The 13,635-nt window shown below is 47.3% G+C and overlaps 2 non-coding genes across 2 annotated transcripts; both read right to left on the bottom strand.

The window, feature by feature from the left end:
* Positions 1-3,206: 3,206 nt before the first annotated feature.
* Positions 3,207-3,279, bottom strand: Trnaf-gaa (transfer RNA phenylalanine (anticodon GAA)). Its single transcript has one exon. It is a non-coding gene; the product is annotated as a tRNA-Phe (tRNA).
* Positions 3,280-8,258: 4,979 nt separating this feature from the next.
* Positions 8,259-8,330, bottom strand: Trnae-uuc (transfer RNA glutamic acid (anticodon UUC)). The gene has a single exon. It is a non-coding gene; the product is annotated as a tRNA-Glu (tRNA).
* Between the last annotated feature and the right edge of the window lie 5,305 nt (positions 8,331-13,635).

Raw genomic sequence — 13,635 nt, 5'->3', positions numbered from 1 at the left:
CTCCTGGTGGTGGCGCAATGGCGGCCACTAGTTGTTGCTGGGAAGCACGGAAAAAGACGATGCGGCCAATTTGGTTCGCTCGGTAACACTCGCATCATATGTGTTTGTACTTGTGTGAAGCGGCAGGAGAGCATGTTTTCGACAGCGCAAAGTAATTCAATTAAAAGTATTCCCTTTTTTCCTGAGCGACCGCGTGCGTGCCCGCATGTTTGGCGTTCTTTTTCCGAAGCATCCGCCGCTGTGCCGCCATTATTAAGTGGCGTGAAAATGAGGGGAAAAATGAGTTTTTAGCGTCTTGGAAAGCACTCTGGCGGTGGTGCTTTCTTCGATGGTACGGTCATTATTACATACAGCAATAATGACAGGAGCATACGGGAGGGATGTTACACAAATTAGCACAAGAGACACACTTCTTGCTGCCTCGTTAACGACCATTTGCACATTAAATACGAACTAGGGAGACGCTGGAAAGGTACTCGGTAGGTTTGTAAGTGCCTTTTTTTGTCCTTAATTTACATAATGGTCTTAAATCGACATCAGTTTTGCAGTAACTTCTCTAGCATATAATAGAACTTCGAGTCGAGCTGACAATGTTACGTTATGTGACTTTAAATGTGTGGATGTCAATATGTTCTAAGTGTGACTATTGACATAATACGTTAGAAACAACGCCAACCAGCTACTATACACATTGACATTGCGTGATTAAATCACACAAACCACCGTCACCACACGTGTAATCTTGTCGATTAACGGGATGAAGATTGACAGACGCTTCTTCCGGATCACATTGCTTACATTGAGTGCGCAACTGTGTTACTGTCTCAACCGGAACACGGTTCTATTTCAAACCAGTTGACACGTCGGATGTGTCTGTCATTACAACGTGATTATCTGAGGAGTGAATTTAAACCCATTTGCTGTGATTGTGTCACAGCGGAAAAAGGCGCGATAAAATGATCTAACATACACCAGCACACAGGAGCACATCGCATCTAATGACGAAAATGAGAAAATGCTTGCTCCCATAAGCTTGTTGGATCCGCTGGGTTCTGCGAACCAAACACCGTCAACAGTGAACGGTTTACTTCCCTCCTGGAAGCGCTTCGGGAAAAACTTTTAATTCAAACGCATTTTCATCATGCACCGTATGTTTCTGGTGGGGGTACAGAAGTTGGCGAACAGTAACCGCCATTTCGGTATCTGTAACACAAAGAGCAACGCTTTTGCACCGCTCCAAGCTCCAGCAATTTTATGCCGACACATTTTTGGGACGGCACCGGAGGTCTCATTCGAATTCGACAAACAAACAGCGGCAGAGGCAGCAACAGCGACATTCGCTTAGCGGTAGCACTCGGGGCTAAGTTCGCTAAGTTTGCCATATTTGTATTACACAGCTCAAACAGTACCAAGGTTTTTATGGTACCAACTTGCCGTTGGTCGGTCGTATCTTGTGCGCCGGAACCGAACGAAATTTCGAACCGAAAACCGACTTACACCGCCGCACTTGCGACAAGGGCCGCTCGCAAGCTAAAGCAAATAGGATGTACGATGACGACGACGACGACGACGATGGTCCTGTTCTGGGGTCCTGTGGTCCTCGGCTCGGTGGGTGCTCGGTTTTCCCCAGACTCGATGAGCTCGATGGTGTAAGCAACTAAAAACTTAGTCCATAATAGTCATCTACGCCGGGTCCTACCGCCAGGCCCTGGTCGAGGGTCGTCTTTCACGAGGTCATTCTTACGAGGGAAAACATCGCAATACCATTTATACACATTTTCGGCGGCACTGCCTTGGTAGCGACTTGTGTAACTTCCTCACCGACGATGGAAGAGAGAGGGGAAAAGCGTTTGGAGGAAACGGCTCGCTCCATACTACATAGATTATGTCATCTTACGGTTTTATGCACGCGATTCTAAAGTTGCGTCTCAAAATTACGATTTCTCCACCCGCGAAGACCGCGTGTCTTCATTTGTCATGGGGTTTTATCGGCATTTGTTTCCCTTCGACCTTCCGGACACATCGTTGGGGCTTCCACATTCAACATGGCGAAGGATTTGGAAGTTTTCGTTCGATCATGGCTTCTTGGCACGATATAACCTTTGATGGATTATCAATGAGAATCTAATTTGAAACTTTAATTTGGCGATTGTTTTGATTTATCAGGTCCTGCCAGGAATACCCTATTCATTTGAACCATAACCGATTTCGAGACCAGACTACGGATCTACTCTAGAGCAACACGAACGGGAGCTACTATGCTTCCACGAACCATGAAGGGCATCCCATAACCAATAAAACCCACTGCTAGAAAGAGCTGTGTAGCTGCTGTTTGCTGTGTGTTCGGTGGGCTACTCGGCCAACAACCCATCATGTTCATGCAGGTGCGTTCCTCGTATATATTAGCAATCCCCTGGGTAGTGCCAATCCAATGTTACCAACGACCTTCGACTGTAAGCGCATTATGATCCTTCTTGGCCGGCACCGGCCATCACAGCACGCACCGATGCGAAACACAACTCCAGCATTGACCGCCGGTCTGGTCAGTCGCCGGCAATGGGGCGAAGGCGTATGCGTCAGTCATTTTGACCAGATGAACCGGAACGCGCTGGAATTCTATTTTGGATAACTGCCAATCACCGGCTTTAGCTTTTTGGACCATTTCTTGTTCAAGCCAACATCTTTCGCTTTCGCCCCGTGCTACCACCTACCTGCTGCAGGATCGTGATTGGCAAACCACAAACCTTCCTCTTCGCGAACAGTAATCACCGGATGTCAGATGAACTGGCCGGCCCTTGCTACGGCTGCTGCTACCACAATGCTGATCGACCTTCGACGAGTTGGGTCAGCAAGATGTTAACAGTTGGCGTCGTGTGTGCAGTAGGCTGGAAACCTCTGTATAACTTGGTGTTCACGGGTCAGCAAAGATGGACCCCACACATGTGTTGTTTCTCGTTCCTCTTTCTCAATCACGGCCAAACCATCGACTGCTTCAGTAACATGGACTTAAAATACTTACCCCTTAAGACGACAATGGTATGAGCATTATGTTCTCGACAGTAACATCATTTTACTAGACCATTTTCTATGTTTAATCTGTTAATATCATTTAATATTGTCCGAACCTAAGTGCGTGCGCGCTTTTTATATCAGATTTTATCAAACCTATTTCGCTTCTATAAAAAAGTGCAGGAAGTGCTGGGTATTGCCGAAACCCGGGATTGAACCGGGGACCTTTAGATCTTCAGTCTAACGCTCTCCCAACTGAGCTATTTCGGCTACATATGTACTAAAGATGGTAGGGCTTCCCAAGGCTTATGCAAGTGCGATAAGCACATAGTATAGCACGGGCCCACACAGTTGTTGCGTGATTCGCGCGGTGATAAGCATGTTCTCCTTAGTGCAACACAAACTCGCATTTCGTATTTCAGCACTAACACTTCCATGTAAGCGCGACCAGGGGTGTTTTATGATTGTTGTTTTGCATTGAATTAACACGCCAGGTTAAAGTACCCATCTGTCCCGATTAAAGATGTAAAGCAGTCCGAGAGACTCTCGACCGACCCAAACGGTCGCCAGTAACGTTGCATGCACCGTGTCGTGTACGAATAATCATTTGCACATTTGCAATTCGAGTGCAAATAAAAATTGAACGAGGATCGTTACGTAGAATGGCCGTGCCATCAACACCAACGTGTTATTCGATTTGCTTCGCCATGGGTTACTTTTGATTTGGGTGTTCTTTTGAGTTGGAAAGCATGCTGGATTAACCAGAAACCATCCTTTGAATATAGGATTTCATGTTATGTTTTAAGTGTTTTTGTTTAGAGTAGTTGTAGCACATTTTTACGTGTACGTCAGAGTAAGAAGGGATATAATAGTCGCCTTTTATGTTGCCTTTTGTGCTATTTCAACGTACTCTAAAACAGTTATGCTGCTCTTCGAGGCGCAAATTATACCAGAGCGTCATAAACTCGAATTCAAATGTCTGTTTAATATGCCTAATATACAAGAGAAATATAATGCCATCGAGTCTCGTTAAGCTCGATCGATGCATTTCATCCCCGATTACCAATTCTTCCTTCCTTGAAGCACGTACGATCATTTGGTTCAATTTCTTACCTCGAAACAGGACGATAGCAGGGGCTCAATCTTCTGATTTTGAGTTTGCGCTGGAATATCCTCGCGAGTTAATTTCTACTCCAACCATTGGACGTGCGGGTGCCCCATTCTTTTTCAACTTCATTCATCTCCCCTTCAAAGTAGCATCGATTCGATTCCATCGAATGTTCAATATCTAGGCGGGAAATAAAGCTAAACACGCACCTCGCAGCTAACAATCATTGTTTCCTTTATCGCCCACGGTTCATTGCAGGGTTCTGGTTGTCATCGTACCATCGCACAGTGCCGTTCTCCGAAAATGGAACGAAAAACAGATTTAAACACAAACCAAGTCATATGCGCTCATACGATTTCCCTCATTTCCCGGAAGGACGCGGCCAAAAACGTGTCCCACTGATTTGATTTGCGCTGCATAGAACGCTATAGTGACGCCATTGTGACGATGAAATTTTCGCCACTTTTTGCCACCATGCGTACCATGCTGCTTTTTGCCCGGTCCCAGCGATGAGCTTCAACCATTCATACATTAACTTTGAAATTCAATATGTATGCAGCAGCGGTATGTTTCCGGTATTCGAGGCGTGAAATCCTTGGTGGATCGAGAACCGCGAACACTCCTCCGCCTAGCCGGTAAGGCTTTTGCACTGTGTGAGAGCCTCTATACCACGGTTTGGATCACTTATTTTAACGTTGGCATGACCGATTACTTCACCGTATCACGAGGACGTGCCGGTTCGGTTCTCTTTTCTTTTCGTTGGAATAACATAAACCATAGATTTAGCACCAGGAACAGGACAATGTGGTAGAGAGAACCGAGGCCTGTCTGGGAGGGGAAAGACGGCGGGAAAAGGGGAGAGAAACATCTTCTTCGCAGAATTCAATATGGCATAAAGCAATTTCACACTTGGGCCTATGCCGATGATGAAAACAACGAAAAAGAACTTCGCAACGATGGAACAAGACCACAGACCGCACACAAACACACACACACACACACTCAATGCGTCATGCCGGCCGGTGTCGGAGTTGTGGTTGGTAGGACCTGTGGCGGAGTACGACAGCAATACCAAACAAAAATGGTGAAAACGTGTGGCAGATTTATGAAAATACCTATCCCATCCCCTACGACGTCCGCCCATCTGCTGCCGCTGACACTGCGTTCGTTACCGGCATTTCACATCTTCATTGAAGGGATGGAGGGCCTAAAACCTCATTTACACGGAGCCATTGTTGGTTTGGTAACGCTGCAACCAACATCTCTAATCTTGTCTCGATAAAATACACACCACCACACACGAGCACACACCGAGTCTTCCGGGAAAAAAAAGAATAGGAGGAAAATTCCAAGCCTGCCGTACGAGGACATCACTAGAACAGCGAGTCCTGAGCCAAACCATATCTGACATCTGACAATTCGTCCTTGGCTCATGGGTTCCGCCTTCCGGAGACCATTGTACACACATACAAACACACGCAAGCACACATACACGAACACACGGTGGCAGGCGCTAAGCCCACCTTTTCCAGAAGAAATAAATTACGTGATCTATTCCTTTTCGCAGCGCTGGCAGAGCGGTTCAGAACCAGCAGCTTAGCTGTGGTGGCCACAACACATGGCAACGGAGGCGGGCACCAGGATAGTTCGACTTCCTGTGGGCACACACACACACATGCACGCACACATCGTTCGACAGAGGACACGATGGTGATGAAGCGTGAAAAATTACCTTCACTCATCAGCAGCACCAGACCGTTGGCGGCGTTCTCATTGTTCTCGACAGCCTGTCGTCTGGCTCGATCCTGCTGCTCCTGCTCCAAGGACCAAACCCCAACCCCGATGGTTGGTAAGTCAACACACAGTCTCCGGGCATCGTTTCGGTAGAATACAAAGCGATGACATGTAAGCATCAACCTGAAGAAGTAGAAGGCAGGTTGACTTTGGGGCCGGAAAAACGGCCTAGAAATTGATCGGCTTTTCCCAGCCGGTTTTCCCTGGTCCGTTCGCTCGCTCACTCGCTCGGTAGGCGCTTTTGATGTAAGGTGGTCAGAAGCAAACCGAAAACCGTAAAGAGACAAAAACAAGAAAACCAAACATACAAGGCAGCGGCAAGATGCGGCGGCTGATGTTGATTGAAATAAGCTACCCACTTGCCACTTGCCGCCGGTTTTTCCTGTTGCCGGTAATAAGGTTCTCTGGCGCCCGCAGGCCAGGCCAGGCCGAAAAGCGATGCCAGGTGACGGAGTAGACTCTTTTGGGTGAGCGCGTGGCTTGGCACGGCATGGCATCGAGACCTTACCTTACCTTAATCAGGAATTCCGTTCGATGTTCTAATAAACACTAAATAAAAGTTCATTATCATTTCATGCCTGCCAAGGATGGCATCGGTGTGTGCGGTGTGGCAAGGGAACGTCGATCAAAACCCATCTCACACACCCAGAGCCCAGATGCGATGGCGACCGTTTTGACATCTAGCAGCTCGCTGCCGGCTGCTTGGCAACCGCTGGAGGCGATCAGGTTGGGTAGGCCTTTTCTCTGGTCTCAGGACGGATCTCAGCTCGTACCGACCGCTGGCTCCGGGATTCGTTGCTGCTGGCTGGTCTGTCCTTGTTTTGCATAAACTGCTTACGTGACAAACTATCGCTTCCGGGGGTCTTTCCGGCACTGTCGCCGTCTGATCTCCATTCGTGCGACGTGCCGTGGTGGCTGTCGTTCGTTCATTTTTGTCCTGTTTTGATCTCGCTTCAAAATTGACGGAGAATCAATTCAACTTTCACACAACCATAAGAAGGAAGGGAGGGAGGGGCGGGGGAGCTTGAACCCTGTAGCCAGTGGCCTCGTCGGTGTGCTTCTTCGGCGAGGAAGTGAAACAACTTGCACCATGAAGATGCGAGTAGAACGGAGGCAGCAGCAGCAGGACTAACGGAGGCAAAAAGTTTCCAACAAAATATGCCAAAAGACTTTCACGAAACAAAACGCTTCGCAAGCGGCTCTCGCAGTGCATCTCTTTCGTTGAGGGAGGGAGGAAAGAAAATTGACTTTTCGACCCCTTTTTATCACTTCCTGCCCTTTTATGAGATCCGGTTTCTTCCACCTGATCACGGGGATCTTCCTTTTCGCATGATGCCCCGCGTTTCATAACCCATTGGCCTACCTCCATCACTCCATCCACCACCACTGTTGCGTTGAGAAAGAAGAGGACGGAAAGGCTTTTAAAGGACGTGCATTTTCACGCTTTTTCCATCAACCATTATGCCACATTCTTTCTCTCTGTTTTTCTCTCTCTCTCTCTCTCTCTCTCTCTCTCTCTCTCTTCTCTTTAGCGGCAGAAAAACAAAAAAATAGCAACTTGCGCTGCCGGGAAATGCGAAACTTTGGAGGAAGAAAACAACGAGAGAAAAACTTTCGCTTCCGCTCTTCAATTCTCATCAACGCCGTACCGGTATTAACCCTCTGCCGAGGCTAGTACCACCAACACCACCACCACCATCACCGTCACTAGCAACATCAGAAGGAAAACCGCAAATCGGCCTGGCTTCAGCGGAAAGCATTACTTCATATCATCGTTACGCGTAAAGTCACAAAAGAGGCACACAGGTGGTGTTTCGTCCTGTTTTCCCCCTTTTGAGTACCTGAACCCGGCATTACGCTCCCCTCTCCACGGTCATGCATTCCTCGGCTCTTACATCATCATAAACGGAGGGCACTAACCATATCCAGGTAGGGGGGGCAGGGGAATGAAAACTTTTCTGATTAGGATTTTCACTGAAATTCACTTTTCACCTACACACTACCTTCCGATCGCCGATTTGACGAACGTTTGCGGGCTTATTATCTCGGAAAACTCCCGGTTTCCCTCCTGGGGTAGTGTGCTTCCGGGCGGAACCTACCGAGTTTAGCAAACAAGTGAAGTAGAAATTTCGTCTTTGAATAGAAAGTTCGCTTTCCGAGCAACGAGCACATTCGGGCGCAACAGCACAACTTCAAAAGTATCCTTCCGGGAAAACCATGCAATGATGATCGAAGTGGCGTAAGTATTGTTAATGATGGTAGCCCGCCTAAAAAGGGTGCAAAATTAACATGTATTGGAAGCGTCCACAGTACAGTTTGCAATAAGTAACAACAAAAAGGAAGCTTTTTCCCATACCGGGAGTCGAACCCGGGCCTTCTGGGTGAAAGCCAGATATCCTAGCCGTTAGACCATATGGGAGATGATGATGACTGGAAAACTACTAAAACCATTGATTATTTACAATATTCTAGTATAAGGATCTTATTCATACAGTTTTGCTTGACATGCAGTTGAAGTCTTTTGATTCACGACCAAGATTTCCCCTTAAAAATTACAGCTTTAGACACCAATACAGTCTATTAGCCGACTGTGTCTGGACAGTATGGTTGACATTCGTCTATTCAGACCCGGAAAACTTAACCTACGCATAATTATTATGCATGAACAAAGATACCACACTATTGCAAAACCATGTCATGTGTCATTAAAAATTAGACGTCATTAGTTGTCAGAAACTGGTGAGTCGATTACGATGCATTTACGATTATGGTTGCTGGGTTCTAGATTCATAAATTCAATTCAATAAATCAATTATGAACGTATCTCGGCATGACTGTTTGGGAAATAACGGAAAAGCGCCATTATCTATACGAGATATCGCCATTATACGAGAAAGAGATCATTATCTGCTGTCAGGCTGCTCTAAAGCGCTATCAGGTTCGTGGAACCGTCGCCAACAAGTTCGGTAAACTGTTCCACAACATGGATGCTCGGGTGGTTCGGGATTCCAGGAAATAAAATAAAAAACTACGACATGCATTATCTGAAGATGAGCTCTTCTCTGTTTCTGGACCAGAATTCGCAGAACAACAATCATCAGTTCAGCTCATATCCTTCTGAAAACAGCTTCCTCGTAACGAAAGAGAACCAATTTATGGTTTTTGGAAGTACGCTATGATCCGGTGCTTGGGAAAACCCCGGAGAGGACCATTGCGATAAATCGAAATCCAATCTCGATAATGGCCGTTTATAAATATCTCGAGTTATTCTCCAGGAAATTTAGAAATCCTGCGTAATGAATGTTTAGCTAAAACATCTCTTTCATCTATCAAACGGATCAGTATCCATAACACAGGAGCCACTTTAACGGAATCGTTTCCCAATGGATCATGCACGAGTAACGAGTTCGAATCAAACCGAGAGCACCCTGTTGAAGGTCCAGAGAAAAGTAATTAATAACGCTTCTGCATTGCCCCCTTGCAATGAGAGAGAGAGAGAGAGAGAGAGAGAGAGAGAGAGAGAGAGAGAGAGAGAGAGAGAGAGAGAGAGAGAGAGAGAGTGAGGGCGTAAAAGGTATTGCCATAAAGTACTTTAAAATCTTTAAACAATTAAACTCCCACCGCGGCCCGATTGCCGCATGAGCTGATGAGTTTCCGACATCCGGCACCGCAGCATCATTGCATGCACCGTGCCTTCATTTTGCGGAATGTTGCAGTACTGCTGGTCACACATACACAGTCACTCACACACAACCTGTCCAAAACCTGTGTGACTTTGCGCTACGTTTCATGTGGTACACCCACCGCTAGAGCGGCAATTCAACCGGCACCCCTCGCCTTTCCCACAATTTCAATCGCAACAAACCGCGCCACGTCACGCCACGGAACCGACAAACCGATTCCACACCAAACGAACCTTCTCCCCCACGCCCCTCCTCCCTTTGGGTTGAAAGGATGAAAGCAAACCTCACGAGACTCGACGATCGCCCGGTTTGGACCATCAAAGAGCATCATCCCATAGGCACAGTGCGGTGCTCGTGCTCGTGCTCGCCCGCGGACTACTTCGCCAGTGTCAGTGCAAACGCGGGAAAATTCCGCAAAAAGCAGCGGCATCGCCACACTAGAACCCCATCAGGACTTCCACCTTCCTCAACCGGCCACCGGAATCCCCGGAGGTCTCGAGACCAAACGAGGAGCGGACGTAAATGAAAGATAAATGTTGACCATTCGAAACGTACCGCGTCCGACCGTCCGTACGTCTATGTAGTCAGGTGAGACGGTGGTGGTGAGGAAGGAGTAAGGAGTGTAGTGCGGTGCGAACTATTGTAGTAGGTGTGGCAGGCTACCTTCAGTGGTGAACACTGCGCCTCTTGACCCAGAGGTGATAGCAGGAGAGCCTGTGTGTGTGTGTGTGTGTGTGTAGGTCATACTCTGTGCCGTTGTGTGATCGCGAGGAGAAGCACAATGAGCCAGCGACAGAGATAGAGATTGAACGGGCAAGATAATAGTCACAGCTCCAGGCTAGCCAAGAAGAATTCGCAGCAGCAGCAGCACCAGCAGCAGTTCGCGCCCTTTCAGAACTGACCTACAAAATCACATTCCACCTGAGACGTGGGGCATATTAAAGTTAAGCTTTTCCTCCAAATGTTTTGATAAAACAAGTGCGGGTGTGCGAATAGTTGAAGGTGGCGTGTAGTCGTCGGATCAAAGTTTAACTTTGCGCCTGAAACCCGCCCGCGTTTCCTTGAGTAAACGGATCCTATCCGCTTCTGGTATCCTGGAAGACCATCGCCAATGGGCTTCGGGACACCAGGACACTAGGACACCGGGTATGGTCTCTCGGGGGAGTAATAAAACACTTCCCTGTAGCCTGTAGTGGCACGCAGGGTCACGAGAGATCCCGGCGACCGGTCTACTCTGCTTTGTACGCTCAAATTAGTGCCACACCTACACCTGTCTCGGTTCCTCGGTAAGCTGTTGTTGCTCGGACGTTTGGTCTTTTTCCGGCGTCACCAACGATTGTCCTGGACAAATCCCACCCACCGTCTTGTCAGCATGTATGCCACCTCCAAGAAGAGAGGAAGGAACATAGAAGGCGAAAGTACCTACAGGGTATCTTTCTGGTGCGGCCTTCAAACACACCATCAACAAACACGCCAACACAGACACACACACACGGACTGTTGCTGTTACTGAAAGTGATAAATGACCGTTACCGACACCCTTTTGCTGCCGATGTAATCAATAGCAACACTTTCAACACTTCCAGCCATCGCACCGGGTGTGAGGTGGTGGACACTGATGGGGAGGACAATGCCATCCTGTGCCGTTTCCGTTGCCGTGTGGCAGAGACAGCGTTGCATCACAAGCAACGACTGAACTTATTGCATTATTCATCGCCAGTGCTCCTAGTGAAATCCCCTTTTGGGTGGGTCTGCTATGCACTATCCGTTGACCACAAGCTGCCCGCAATGCTCCACTCGAAACATGTCTTTAATTCAATAATCATTATTGTGTGGTATGCTCGCTCTTTTGTTTTAGTTTTAAAATAAACATTTGTTCTAATTTCATACGATAACCGGCCATCACTTTGATTTCAGGGTAGAAAAAAAACGATACGTAGTACGTGGAAAGGGTGACAGATCGCTAATAGACAACTGTCAAGAGTAGCTGAAATATAGATGAACTCTCTCATTTTGGTTGGGCAATGCTGGTGGCTGCTGATTGCAAATAGCCATGACGTTCACTTCTTTATCCAATGATTCAGAAGGTTCTTCAGAAATTTAAAAAACATACCAAAATAATTCCCAAATTATGGACATTTATTGGCAAAGCAACATAATCCTCGGCTGTATATCCAACGATCAATGTAGCTTTCTTTCTTCCTACATTCCGACATTCCAAAGCCAAACCTGTTAGACCAACTAGTCAGATCATAACACCACAGTCCAAATCTAGCGTTTGCTGCAAATTCAATTTACTGTTCTGCTTCCTGGCTGGTACTCACACATATTTTTGTAAATTGAATAAACCGATTCTACCAAGTACTTGGCTCGACATTAGCCCGTATGGTATGCTGCCGCTTCTTCGATTAAAATACTCCAAACTTTCGTCAGCTCGTCAGTTCCACGTCCACGCCGCTATCCAACCGAATAATTGCTTGGAAAGAAATGCTTTCCATTTCCATTACGATCCAGTGGCCGCCACCCGTGGCCATTAGAATCCTAAACTTTCCGGTTGGCTCTCCTCTCGCGCGCACTCTCTTTCTCTCTCTATCTCTTGTGCAAACTTACCGGATCACAAGCCGCACGCGGATAGTTGGCAGATAGTTTAGCGAACACAGTTTTGGCTGAGCAATGCAAGAAACTTATTTCACTAATTGTTCAACTTGTGCCTTATACCAGCAGCAAGAAACGGGCAAGTGCGTCACAGCTGCGTTCACAGTGCCTGGGCGGTTCCAAGCTTGGTGCGTATTGTGTGCAAGTCTTGAATCTTCCGTTGTTTCCTGGCCAGCGCTAATATTTTTGAATCCAATCCGTTAAAGCGAACATAATCCAAGCAACGAAACTGCAGCTTCTGCAGTGGCTAGCACGCGTCCTCGGGTTTTCTTATCTCATGCTCCAGTATTTACCTCATCAGGGCTCACCCGTGAACATAATTCCCTTCATTTTAATACGAACCATAACACGATATTTACGGTCCTTCCCGCGTTCCCAGCGTTCCGTTCGCCGGCTTGACCAAGCAACAAGACCAAAACTCATAATTGAGTCATTTACCGCTCGACTTATGCTGCGCTGGCTGTTTCGAAGTGATTTGAAGCCAACCAGCACCGCCTGGACGACGACTCCGTGCAGCATTCCGCGGTTTGGTCGACAGGGCGACGTCCAACAAGAAGAGTTAAAGAGTCTGGCTGAAAGGGAAATTTGTGGTGTCATAAACAACGCTCATAAAGAATCAGGGCAGGCGGGGCGGCGACTCTCGCCTCGGAAGGATTTTGCCAGCATGGTTTCCATGCTTTTTCCAGTAGCACACCAACGTTCCCATGGAAACTGTTGCTTGCCTCTTACTCGCTCGCGCTCGAATAACCTTTCACTACCAGTTAACGTGCGTTGGGCCACCAGGCCAACAACGTCATCAGCAACATCATCATCATCATCACCATCATCGCCATCAACCAATTTTTGGCGCGGCTGTTTCAATCAATTTTAATTACTGTTTGAAAAATGTTCTCCCCGTTCTGTTCATTCCATCCTGTTCGAATGGGGATCATACGTTGGTTGGTCACTAACACACTCAGACACTCCGCCGAAATGCACTAAATAGCCGCCCCCTTTCCCCTCGGACTCCGAGTTCCATCTCTCCGAGGCAACGCAATGTAACACACACATACATACCCACTCTTACGTTAAAAACCATGGATCCGTGGAGGCATATAATTTGAAAAGTTTTAATTAAATTTACTCACGAAGTCGACGCGGCACCGGTTTTCCGGCCAGTACGGCTCTGGCTGGCTGACGTGGCCGAATGTCGAGTGCAGACGGTCAATTCCAACACGCGCGTGTGCACGAGTGAAACAGAATTGTCGTCTCCCGAGGGTATGAAATGGTGTACCATTTGTAATGCATTTGATTGGTCGCCGGGTGGTTGGAGGCAGAACACAGAAAAAATCATAAGAAAACTATCTCGTTCTGCATCATTCATTAGCTATTCATGCGAATGCGGTG

This window comes from Anopheles darlingi, chromosome 2, assembly GCF_943734745.1.
Source record: "Anopheles darlingi chromosome 2, idAnoDarlMG_H_01, whole genome shotgun sequence".
NCBI classification, from domain to species: domain Eukaryota; kingdom Metazoa; phylum Arthropoda; class Insecta; order Diptera; family Culicidae; genus Anopheles; species Anopheles darlingi.
The sequence above is the reverse complement of the archived record's forward strand: the minus strand, read 5'-3'. Positions and strand labels throughout refer to the sequence as shown.